General features: G+C 30.3%; 1 pseudogene; it reads left to right on the top strand.

Moving 5' to 3' along the window:
- The first annotated feature begins 849 nt into the window (after positions 1–849).
- Positions 850–3,455, top strand: LOC145069553 (ABC transporter G family member 1 pseudogene; annotated as a pseudogene).
- Positions 3,456–14,396: the final 10,941 nt, after the last annotated feature.

Here is a 14,396-nt window from a genome sequence, read left to right as displayed (position 1 = left end):
CAATATGGAATTTCAACATACTCGATTCGGTGTAATAGGATTAGGATATTCGATTTGGTGTAATTGTATTTGGTTTTTTCGGTATGATTAGGATAGTCGACTGTGAGTCACAGAACCGAATACGTATATGCAAATGCAAGAGATTAGGATAATCGACTTACGCAAGGGAAAAAAAAGACTCTTCATATTCGGTTCGGTTTTTTGGACCGAATAATCCCTTATTCGAGTAACCCGGACCGAATAACCCGAAAACCGAATAAGCCTTATATGGATACCCGAAAACCGAATCGAATTGCTTATTCGGGTCTAATTTGGTTCGGTTCGGGTTTTCAACCCAATTTCTCATCCATAGGTATATGAGTATTTGGTCGTATGTATACGTAGATATGTTACTAATAGTCTTAACCACACTTTTTTTTAGGTGTAGGGTGCCTAACAAGCATGAAGCAACGTTCACGGCGTAAACATGCAAAACCGCCCCTTTTGTTTCATTTGACCAAACTACATACAAAAGTAGTTTACCACCCGTACCTAATTTCTAAGCAACATTATTTTTTTATTTTCCATGCGAACATAAGTCTTTTAATTAAGTACGACCTTTATTTAAATTGTAAAGGCAAAAAATTAGACAAAATGTTTTATATGATTATTACTTGAATATAAAAATATATGTGAGTATATAGCATTTAACAAAATGATATTGATTTTTTAAGTTTAGTTATTATTTAATTAATTTTACTTCTAGGATAAAGAACCATCCACAAATGACCACGTTACCCCCTGCAGGTTTCCATATTTGTGTTTTCTTATTACAAAACTTGTAGACTTTCTATATTAGGCGACGTAGGTCACCACCCACACACAACAGACACCATCATAAACACACACTCACACACTCTTCATCTCCATGCATTCTCAGAACTCTCATCAACACACAAATTCTCTCTAAACAATAAACTCTTCTTCCACACTTGATCTCTTAGCGAGTTTCTTATCGGCGGAGTGACGGTGGTTTTAGTTTGGTTGCAGGGGAAGCATGCCTCGTGTAGTGGCGGAGAATGAAGTGGATAGCATGGCGGCGTTTTACCAAAGAGGACAGGTGACTGCCTCTCCGTCTCTCGGAGAGCTTCTTAAGTTCGTCGGAGACATAAGGAAGGAGGCGAACGGTGATGAGACTCCGGCGCATCGTGTTTTGGAGATGAGCGAAACCAGCAACGAGCCTAGATCGTTGCCGTTCGTTTTGAAGTTCAATAATCTGACTTACAGTGTGAAAGTTCGGAGAAAGATGGCGGTTCCTTCTCTGTTTGGTCGCCGGGAGAGGCTTGGTGATTCTTCTGTTGGAAGTGAGCATCTGTTTTCCAGAAGCAAGGTTCTGCTGAATGATATTTCCGGTGAAGCGAGGGACGGCGAGTTAGTGGCGGTGTTAGGTGCGAGTGGATCTGGAAAATCAACTTTGATCGATGCTCTGGCGAATCGGATAGCGAAAGGAAGCTTGAAAGGAACTGTAACGTTGAACGGCGAGCAATTGGAATCCAGGTTGCTTAAGGTGATTTCAGCTTATGTGATGCAGGACGATCTGTTATTTCCGATGTTAACAGTCGAGGAAACTCTCATGTTCGCCGCCGAGTTCCGTCTTCCTCGAACGTTCTCCAAATCGAAGAAGAAGCTTAGAGTTCAAGCGTTAATTGACCAATTAGGACTCCGAAACGCTGCTAAAACAGTCATCGGTGATGAAGGACACAGAGGTGTTTCAGGTGGAGAACGCCGCCGTGTCTCGATCGGAATCGACATCATTCATGATCCGATTATTTTGTTTCTGGATGAACCGACGTCTGGGCTTGATTCAACCAGTGCCTACATGGTGGTCAAAGTTTTGCAACGGATTGCACAGAGCGGCAGCATCGTTATGATGTCCGTACACCAGCCGAGCTACCGTCTTCTCGGATTACTCGACCGCCTGTTGTTTCTATCCCGGGGACAGCCCGTCTACAACGGATCTCCGTCGGAACTTCCTTTATTCTTCTCTGATTTCGGACGTCCGATTCCAGACAAGGAGAATCGGACGGAATTTGCGCTTGATTTGATCAGAGAACTGGAAGGGACTCCCGGAGGAACCAAAAGGCTGGTGGAATTCAACAAAACCTGGCTAAACCGGAAGCAATCTCTCAACGGAAACGAAACCCCAACCCATGGATTAACTCTGAAAGAAGCAATTAGTGCAAGCATATCCAGAGGCAAATTAGTCTCCGGCGCCGGCGCCAACAACGGGACTAATCCGACTGCTATGGTCCCAACATTTGCTAATCCAATGTGGATGGAAATGGCGGTTTTATCAAAACGATCCTTTACAAATTCACGAAGAATGCCTGAGCTATTCGGAATCCGATTAGCTGCAGTGACAATCACCGGTTTCATACTCGCCACGGTGTTCTGGAACCTCGATAATTCCCCAAGAGGCGTTCAAGAACGATTAGGGTTCTTCGCATTCGCCATGTCTACAACCTTCTACACCTGCGCCGACGCCTTACCGGTCTTCCTCCAAGAGCGCTACATTTTCATGAGAGAAACCGCCTACAACGCTTACCGGCGATCTTCATACGTACTATCTCACTCACTCGTTTCAATCCCATCACTCATCTTCCTGTCACTCGCATTCGCCGCCATTACTTTTTGGGCGGTGGGACTAGCCGGAGGTGTTTCAGGTTTCATCTTTTACTTCTTTGTGATACTAGCATCCTTCTGGGCAGGAAGCTCATTCGTTACATTTCTCTCCGGCGTCGTTCCTCAAGTGATGCTCGGTTACACCATTGTCGTCGCGATTCTAGCTTACTTCCTTCTATTTAGTGGATTCTTCATCACTCGTGATCGAATCCCAGGTTACTGGATATGGTTTCACTACCTTTCTCTTGTCAAGTACCCTTACGAAGCTGTTCTACAGAATGAATTCGATGACCCTATCAAATGCTTCATCCGAGGAACTCAGATCTTCGACAACAGCCCTCTCGCCGCCGTGGATAACACCGTGAAAGCAAAACTATTGCAAAGCATGAGTGGATCACTCGGCATCAATATCAGCGGCAGCACTTGCCTGACCACCGGCGTCGATATATTGAAGCAGCAAGGGATCACCGACCTGAGCAAATGGGGTTGCTTGTGGGTAACAGTCGCATGGGGGTTCTTCTTCAGGGTTCTGTTCTATTTATGCTTATTGGTGGGAAGCAAAAACAAGAGGAGGTAAAGTATCAAAGTTTGAATCTTGGTGTAATAATGTGTGACTATTTTACTTTTCTCTTTGGCATGAACAAGGGAAAACGTTTTATTTTTGATTTTTTTTTCAAGTAATTTGTTTCTTTTTTCTAATGAATTACCCCTACTTTGCCGAGGGTAATCTCTTTAAATATATTGTCATAAATTTGTTGTTTTAATAGACAAATTCTGAATAATATTATGATAAATCTCTTTTCGATCGTATAACCCATGCCCCTAAATAAACATGTAACAAGTAACATGCATATATAAGTATATAACACAACTTTATGATTGTCAAGATGAAATTAGCGTTGAAAAATATGCCCCTCTATTTTTTTGTGAGCCCCAAGCACACGAAAAAAATAGAGCTTATTAATTCCAAGAACAATCACAAATACACTCGACCTTTTATAAAGGTGGATCAAAATTTGATGGGTATTTTCAAATTTTCAAAAGTTAAAATTGATGGAAATTATAGATATTAAATGGCTAATAATCATGTGATTCAAAGGAATCATAAAATCACGAAATAAAACATATTAATTTAAAATGAAAATAAGCCAAAATTTGAGGAAATTCGAAATGAGAGTTAAATCTAGGGGATGAGATTTGGAATTGGACCGAACCGGTCCAGAACCAAAATTGAAAAACGAGATTTCAATGAATCTAGAACACAAAAGCATATAATAATACACTTCCGATTCAGTTCCAACACCAAATATTGGGTTTCATGTGCATAACCGACCAGAACCAAACACCCGCCTCACCTCTCACACACAAACACATATTCTTTATGGTTTCCTTTCTTTTATTAATTCATATCCACATAAAGAAATGCAAAAATAGTTAAGGTTGCGTTTAGTTACAGAAAAACAGTTTTCATTTTCCGTTTATCGTTTTTCCTTTTCGGTTTTCGTTTTTCGTTTGGCATTGGAAAATTTAGAAAACACGTTCAAGTAAAACTTATTCATTTTTCATTTTCAGTTTTAGAAAATTAGAAAACGTGTTTAGATATGTATTTTCTATCGGTTTTCATAATTAGAAATTGGTAGCAGTGGTAGGGTGAGGGTGGGGGCGGGGGGCGGTGGTGGTGGTGGCGGCGTCAATTGTGGCAGTGGTGGTGATGGTGGTGGCGGTTGTGGTGGCGGTGGTGATGGGGTAGTGGTGGCGGTGATGACGGCAGCGGTTGTGGTGGTGGTGGTGATGGTGATGATGATGATGGTAGGTTGGTGATTGTGGTAATGGTGTTGGGTAGGTAGGTGTATGTGTATGTTTTTGTAGGTGTGTGTGTGTGTGTGTGCGGTTGGGTGCGGGTGTATGTGTGTGTGTGTGAGTGTTTGTGGATGTGTGTGAGGAGGTGGGTGGGTATGTGGGTGTGCGTGTGTGTTTGTGTTTGTGTGTATTTATGTTTGCGGGTGTGTCGGTGTCGATGCCAGTGTATGTGTGTTTGTGGGAGTGTGTGTTTGTGTGTTTGTGGGGGAGGGGTGGGGTTGGGAGTGGGTGGGTGTGGGTAGATAGGGGTGTGGTGGGTTAGGGATGATAAGGTGGGGGTAGGTAGAGGTGGATGGGAGTGTGAGTGGGTGTGTGCTTAGTACATTAAACTCATTTATAATTTTGAATTTGGTGCTAACTATTTAATTAACTTTCAAAATAAAATATCTTTATAAGTTATTGATTTATGTCAAATAAACATGAAAATTGTTCAAAGTTTGTTTTTAAACATTACGAAAATGATCTTAATATAAGGTTAAATGTAAAACCAAAATCGAAATGTGAAATTAATTAAAAAGTTAACTAAAAACTATTTTTTTTTACAATAATGATATTTTTTCCAAATTGATAGTTTTTGAGTTAATTAACGGGAAATCTCCAATAAAATATCAATGTTTTTGGTCAGTTTATAGTCTAATCCTAACATTTATTTTTTGAATAGAAAGTCCCGATTATCTAGTTTTATACGACATCCTGTCATTTTCTGTTGAGAACAAAAATAATAAGGACACTTTCGTTAACTTTGGGCAAAATATAAAATAATCGGGACTTTTATATTCAAAAAATAAAAGTTGAGATTAAATCGTAAACTGAACAAAAATATCGAGACTTTATCGGAGATTCCCGTTAATCATGATCGAAACAACAAAATTGCCTAACTCCATAAACCCTTATGATTTATTGGTTTCAATTGCTTAATTTATCGGTTTCAATCGTTTGTTTTCAACCTATCTTTCGTAACCAAGTTACCCACATCACTTGGGAATGGATTCAATTTTGAAGAAAGGTAACGAGAAAAAAAAAGAGTTCAATCAGTTCTGAGAATTAGGCAATGAACGATGAGAGAAAGAGAAGGAAATAAGAAAATGAGGTGCTTGAATAGAGCAAGTATGCCTGTATTTCTTGCGAATTTGAAGAAACCCAATTCTAGATACAACTCTTACCCTTAAATTATGGTTGTGAAATCAGTTGAGGTCTCTGCTTCGTCTTCAATTTAAAACGAGAGAGGTTTTGAATAATATCCGAGGGTGTCGTCATGTGATAAGATGTTTTGGGAAGAGATTACAAACGGAAAGGATGGACAAATGGTTTACAATTTGTTGGTCGATTATGGCTCCGGAGGAACCCTAGCTGATCTCATCAAATAATCTGGTCAAATGGGTTGTCGGGATCGGATGTTAAATGTCATACTAGGTTAGTTCTTCATGGATTACATCATAATGGGTATGTCCACTGCAGAACAAAGTTGAAAGAGTCGGAGTTTTGGAAGCTAGAGATGTGAGGTCATTAGAGGGACACAGTGGCTGAGAGACACTGTTGAGTAAAGAAGAGAAAAGCAAACCTGAGAGTTTTAACCTAATCGACTAAGTTGTTTCAATATTACAAAGTAAGTCAACCAAAGTTTTTCTAGACAAATTTGTTTTGGTTTTAAATCTGTCCAATTTATTTAGAGAACTAGACAAATTCCCGTGCGTTGTGCAACACATGTTTAAAATATATTGTTAGAATATTCAAAAATATATGTTTATAATGGTTATGATATTGACAGTAATTTTGACATGATATTTTTACACTAATTTATATATATATATATATATATATATATATATATATATATATATATATATATATAATCTCAACTATTTTTAACAATAATATTCATTGACATCAACCCACATTTCTCATTAACAGAATTAAATATAATTATCTATTTAGTATTATTTTTAACAATTGTTATGATTGATTAATTTAAATTTTTATTTATGCAATTATTTTCTAATTTCATTAATGATGTTTATTTAAAATACAGTTTAGTTGTAGCCAACATTATGTAGTTTATAATTTGATGTTATTATCATTGAAAATTATTGTTCATTAGTTTTAAACCACTTGTTATTATTATTAATAAGTTAAATAAGACTTTTAAGAAACATTTAATATTATTATTCAAATATTATACATATACTAACATAAAACCTTTAGACTTGTTTTCTTTGTGAAATTTATATGTGATTGGTATTTGTTTGTCTACTCAAAGATATTGGTCTTTTATAGTAGACTATCCATTAGTTTCTATTAAACATTTTATATAAGTTATAAAACCTTTGAATGGTAAATCATTATTAAGAGACTTTTGAGTGATATTCATTCAAATAAGATGTTTCAAATTAATATGGTTTGAGTAAAATGCGTCATGGGAGTTACAAAAGAATGTGGTGAAAGAAAAATGATTCTTTTATAAGTATATATAAAGATTGAAAAAATATACATATAAATAAATAAATGAATTATTTTTCGAGTTAAAATTCTTAACTCTAATATTACATTTTTAATTTTGATATCGTCCTAGGTCACCCATTTAATAAAACACATTAATTTTTTCACCCAAAACTATTTATTTAGTCACCTTTTAATCCATCCATCATTTCCTAATAAATAAAGAACTTTTTGCCAAATATCCTATTCTCATTCATTTGGACACATGTCATTTTTCTAGAATTTTTGAATAATCTATTTTCCACTCGTCATTTTATTGTAATTTTTCATTTTATTAAATTAAAATTCCACATTTAATGTGTAAGGTAATATATATGTAAGGTATTTATTAGAAAGGGTTTATATATGTAATGTATTCAATACATTAAAGTCTCATTAGTTTTAATAATTCAAATTTTTTCTCATTTTTCTTATAAAATCAAACTTTTCAAATTGTTAAAATTTCATATATATATATATATATATATATATATATATATATATATATATATATATATATATATATATATAAACTCATGTAATACATAAGTCTCACAACTAGTATTTTAATAAAAGAATAAGTTTAATTTCCTTTTGCCAAGTGTCACTATAATACAACTACTCATTAATATTATGTCATGTGTCATGTAGAACAACTTACTTACAAATTCAAATTTACATTTTTTAATTATATGTTAAATTTGAAGTTATAATAACTTTAAAATTTTGATATATCTCTTAATTAATAATTTATTTAAAATAATTAATTAATAATTATAAATTTTTATTATGAAAATTTAATTAATTTTATAACCGTGGTTCCACGGGTTATAAATTAGTTAATAGAATAAACATAACTATTTTTTATTACAACAAATATCATTATCATTATCTTTATATCATACATACTTATAAAGCTAGCATTTTTTTCTTGAATCTCATGCATTTGAAACCCCCATTCTTTTTTCCTTTCACCACATTCATTTGAAACTCCCATGACTGGCGATTGCTTAACCTCCAGATCCACTGGCGGAGCGCTTCGGGTTGCTACAAGATGGTCCCACAGGCCCTCTTGGTGGGGAACCTCTTCTGCCACGTGAGGCTGGTGATAAGGCCCGGGAAGCACCCAATGCCCAAGGGAGGCGTTTGCCTCCGGAGTGACGAGTGCTCGGCAAGCACAACCAATCACGAAGGCCAGAGCTACGGGGCAACCCATTTTTAAAAACAATATTGAAATGGCCTTCACTCCGAGGAAGCCGGCCACCCTAGAGACAAAATAAAAAAGAATGAGTGCGCCCCCATTTGGAGGCAAAGAAGATAAAAAAATAAAAAGACTTATGGGAACTAAAAATGGAATGCACATCTTGAGCTTCTATTTCTTCCGTTAAAGGAGATTCGAGAAAAGATGGAATAAGAAGACGTGTTTCCAGAACGAACAAGATACGGGTTGAGAAGGGGGAGTTAGCAAAGTTAGACAAGATTGGAATGGGCATAGGAACATGTATTGATGTACCATATCGGCTAATGCTCCCAGGTTGATGCGATGTATTCTACCAGTTGACTGAAGACTTGATTATTGGTATATCGATCGGTCCAACACGGATTGAAATAGGAGCCGGTTCGATAGGAAGCTTTTGAAAAAGCAGTGCACCCATGTAAATAAGGAACGAGATTAATACAGAGGTTAAACGAGCATCCCACACCCAAAAGGTGTCCCACATAGGTCTTCCCCGAAACCCCCCAGTAACTAAGGTAAACAACGTAGAAAAAGCACCCATTTCTGTACCGGTTCCGATTTAGGTTAAATAAATATCAAATCTAAAGTGTATTCATATATAAACTAAATTTCAATATTAAAATAATATCTTTAATTCTACTTATAAAATTATGTTTTTTAACTGTTAACATATTATACTTAATTTATTAGTTTTAATATATTATTGGATGTAAACCATTATCATTTTAAAGGTATAATTTTTGAATAATTTGTATAAAATACTTAAATTATTAATTAAAATATATCATTATAGGCTCAACTTAAATATAAATTTTATTTAACATAAACAACCCAAAGATTATTTTATAAATAGTTAAAAGTGATAAATGGTAGTGTCCTTCTAATAATGATTGTAAGTTGATGCGATGTATTCTACCAGTTGACTGAAGACTTGATTATTGGTATATCGATCGGTCCAACACGGATTGAAATAGGAGCCGGTTCGATAGGAAGCTTTTGAAAAAGCAGTGCACCCATGTAAATAAGGAACGAGATTAATACAGAGGTTAAACGAGCATCCCACACCCAAAAGGTGTCCCACATAGGTCTTCCCCGAAACCCCCCAGTAACTAAGGTAAACAACGTAGAAAAAGCACCCATTTCTGTACCGGTTCCGATTTAGGTTAAATAAATATCAAATCTAAAGTGTATTCATATATAAACTAAATTTCAATATTAAAATAATATCTTTAATTCTACTTATAAAATTATGTTTTTTAACTGTTAACATATTATACTTAATTTATTAGTTTTAATATATTATTGGATGTAAACCATTATCATTTTAAAGGTATAATTTTTGAATAATTTGTATAAAATACTTAAATTATTAATTAAAATATATCATTATAGGCTCAACTTAAATATAAATTTTATTTAACATAAACAACCCAAAGATTATTTTATAAATAGTTAAAAGTGATAAATGGTAGTGTCCTTCTAATAATGATTGTAAGTTGGTTAATAAGGTTAAATAAATATCAAACCTAAAGTGTAACCATAAATAGACTAAATTTCAGTTTTAAAATAATATCTTTACTTCTATTTATAAAGTTATGTCTTTAAATTTTAACATATTATACTTAATTTATTAGATTTAAAATGTTGTTGCAAGAAAATCATTATCAGTTTAAAGCTACAATTTTTGAACAGTTTTGACAAAATACTTAAATTGTTAATTTAAATATAACATTACAGTGTCAACTTAAATATAAATTTTAGTTCCACTAAAAAAACTAAATAATATTTTTTAAATAGTTAAAAATGATAAATTATAGTGATAAATGCAAAAACTAAATTGTAATATCAGTTTAACTAAAATATTTTCTAAATATATTTATACAATCGTTAAAAATTTTCAAATAAGTAGCTTAAAATAACTTATAATAACAATAGTAAAAAATAACTCTATATAAATGATTATATTGTTACCTTTAAAATCAAAAAATAATGTTTGATGTTTTAAATAATTATAATGATAGAAATTAAAACATTAAGCAAATAAAATTTAAAAAATTAGTTAACAATAACAACTATAAATAATATTAACCCATATATAATATTTAATTTTATTGATGTGTAACTCGTGAGTAGAAGTCATTCAAATGATTGAGATTATGACGTTATAATAGATTTATATATTATCATATAATTCAAAATAATCAATATATAATATCAAATTAATATACGAATTATTATATCAAATTTAACAACAACATTAGTGTTATATTTTAAAAAAATATATATTTGTAAAGACTTCAACTATATAGGTGTTTATGCGCATTACAATGTCAACTAAAATATAAATTTCAGTTCCATTTAAAAAACTAAAGAATATTTTGTAAATAGTTAAAAGTGATAAATTATAGTGATAAAACAAAAACTAAATTGTAATTTCTATTTAACTAAATTATTTTTTAAATATATTTTTATAATCGTTAAAAGTTTCCAAATAAGTAGCTTAAAATAACTTACAATAACAATAGTTAAAAACAACTCTATATAAATGATTATATTGTTAGCTTTAAAATTAAAAAACAATGTTTGATGTTTTAAATAATTATAATGATAGAAATTAAAACATTAAGCAAATAAATTTTAAAAAATTAATTAACAATAAAAACAACTATATATAACATCAAATCATATATTATATTATATTTTATTCATTTGTAACTTGCGGGTAGAAGTCATTCAAACGATTGAGATTATGAAGTTATAATAAATGTATATATTATCATATAATTCAAAATAATCAATATATTATATCAATTTAGTATATACAAATTATTATATCAAATTTAACAACAACGTTATTGTTATATTTAAAAAATCATATGTTTGTAAAGACTTCAACTATATAGGTGTTTCTGCGCAACGCGCGAACATTCGCCTAGTATACTTATAAAGGAAGCATTTTTCCTTACACCACATTCAGTTGAAACTCCCATGATACATTTTACTCAAACCATATTCATTTGAAACCTCTTATTTTAATAAATACCACTCAAAAGTCTCTTAATAATTATTACCCATTCAAAGGTTTTATAACTTATATAATATATTTAATAAGAAATTAATGAATAGTCTACTATAAAAGGCCAATCTCTTTGAGTAGACACACAAATACCAATTACATACAAAACTAGGCGAATGCCCGCGCATTGCGCAGAAACAACTATATACCTGAAATCTTTACAAATATATGTTTTTTTTAAATAACAATAATGTTGTTGTTAAATTTGATATAATAATTCGTATACTAAGTTGATATAGTATATTGACTATTTTGAATTATATGATAATATATATACATTTATAAAAACTGCATAACCTCAATCTTTTGAATGACCTTTATCCGCGGGTTACTCATGAATAAAATTAAATATAATATATGGTTTAATGTTATCTATAGTTGTTGTTATTGTTAATAAATTTTTAAAATTTATTCGATTAACGTTTTAATTTCTATCATTGTAATTATTTAAAACATCATACAATTTTTTTTGATTTTAAAGGTAACAATATAATCATTATTTTTAACTATTGTTATTATAAGTTATTTTAAGTTGCTTATTTGAAAACTTTTAACGATTATAAAAATATATTTACGAAATATTTTAGTTAAATTGATATTACAATTTAGTTTTTGCATTTAGCACTACAATTTATCACTTTTAACTATTCATAAAATATTCTTTGGGTTCTTTAAGTGGAATTGGAATTTATATTGAAGTTAACCATATAATTTTATATTTAAATTAACAATTTAAGTGTTTTCTCAAAACTATTTAAAAGTTGTAGCTTTATACTGATAATGGTTTGTATTCAACAACATATTAAATCTAATAAATTAAGTATAATATGTGAAAAGTTAAAGACATAACTTTATAAGTAGAAGTAAAAATATTATTTTAATATTGAAATTTAGTTTATTTATGATTACACTTTAGGTTTGATACTTATTTAACCTTATTAACCAACTTATAATCATCATTAGAAAGACACGACAATTTATCACTTTTAACTATTTACAAAATATTATTTAGGTTGTTTAAGTTGAACTAAAATTTATATTTAAGTTGATCGTATAAGGTTATATTTAAATTAACAATTTAAGTATTTATATTAATTTTACAAAAGTTGTAGTTTTAAAATGATAATGGTTTACATACAACAACATATTAGACCTAATAAATTAAGTATAATATATTAAAAGCTAAAAACATAACTTTATAAGTAGAAGAAAATATATTCTTTTAATATTGAAATTTAGTTTATATATATGATTACACTTTAGGTTTTATATTTATTTAACCTTATTAACCAACTTATAATCATTATTAGAAAGAAGTTGAAAAGTCGTAGGAGTTTCAAATGAATTTGATGAAAGGAAAAATGAATGGGAGTTTCAAATGAATGTGGTGAAAGGAAAAATGCTTCCTTTATAAGTATATAATGATTCACAAAGAAAAAAGTCTAAAGGTTTTTATGTTGGTTTGAGGGTTTTGGACCATTTTTCAAGTCATGTTATTATGTTAAAACTTTCAATTTATAAGTTTGTTATATACTAATTCTTTTTTTTTCTTGGTTTAAGTATTCTTTTAAGACAATCATTGTATGTTGTGGTTGGAATATTAATGTAAACTAGATTAAATTCATATTATCGATCATATGTTTTGGAATGCGATATATATAATATTTAATTAAATATTGTATATATTTTGTATGTTTGTGTTGCTTTTAATTTTATGTGTTATGCATCTTTCTATAATCACAAAATGATGAAGTGCAATTGATAGTTACTTCTCATGAGCTTTTGGTAAACCAACCATATCAGTTAGAGAAATTAACTTTGTTAACATGTATGTATCTTTATGTTGTCGGTCTTTTTTATGTTAAGAAAATATATTTTATGTATAACAGAACATTATTCAACATGTATTTTATGTTATGTATATATTATGTTAGTTTTTATAGCTTATTTTGTTGTAAATAACATTGATGTAGTTTTGTATAATTGATTTTGATGAAAGGATTTTTCAACTATTATTCCAAATTATTGGTGATAAAGATGAATTAGAACGAATGATTTTTAGAATGATATGACTTTATTGTTGAAAACCAATAATTATGTGTGTTATAAAAATGAAGTCTTATGTTCTACCAAAACTTATATGGATATACCCAATTTTAAAAGTTTTTATAGTAATAAAAATAAATAATCTTATTACATTTGTTAATTTTTTTCCCTATTCGTTCTTTATCATAAAAGAAAAGTAAAACAAATAAAATATTAATATATTCATAAGAAAATATAAGTGGTAAAAATATACCTCAAGTGTAACACTCCTCTTCCCCTAACTCACCCTTAACACACACACACACACACACACACACATATATATATATATATATATATATATATATAAATTGGTCGCAGTACGTAATAAGTACTATAATTTAGAAATTCAAATCACCATTTTTTTGGATTGTTCATTCTCTTTCAATATTTCATAGCTTTAAGGAAAAAAAAATGAAAGTACTATAAAAGAGTATGATAGTTTTTTTAAATATAATAATGAAAATTTTCAAATAAGTAGTTTTTAATTACTAAAAATTAATAATTGTGTAAAATAACGTAAAACTAAAGAATAGATTATATTATTGTTATTTGAAATAATAATAATAATAATAATAATAATAATAATAATAATAATAATATTGGAAATAAAAATTATTCAAATAAATTATTTATAAATTAGCTAAAAATGCCTATAGTTTAAAATAACTTTAAATAAAAAACTTAATTCTACTTGATTCAAACACAATTTTTTATATCTTCCTTATCGTATACTTAAAATTATTATAATATTAGTTACAACTTAGTACAAAAATTGTTATTTCAATGATAAATATTTATAATATTGTTTTTATAACATATAATTGTTAATATTTATATTACATATTTGGACACAAATCAAGAGTTTAAAACTCCCACTACAACTCAATAGTTTTTTTTATTTAAATGTAATAATGATTTCAAATTTAATGTAATTTGCCTTTATATTTTACACCACATTCAAAAGTTTTTTTAAAGTTATAGTTTTATTATGTGCAATGT

This window comes from Lactuca serriola, chromosome 8 (genome assembly GCF_051521515.1).
Source record: "Lactuca serriola cultivar US96UC23 chromosome 8, Lser_US96UC23_V15, whole genome shotgun sequence".
Taxonomy (NCBI): Eukaryota; Viridiplantae; Streptophyta; class Magnoliopsida; order Asterales; family Asteraceae; genus Lactuca; species Lactuca serriola.
Note: the sequence above shows the minus strand (reverse complement) of the source record. Positions and strands in the feature narration are given on the sequence as shown.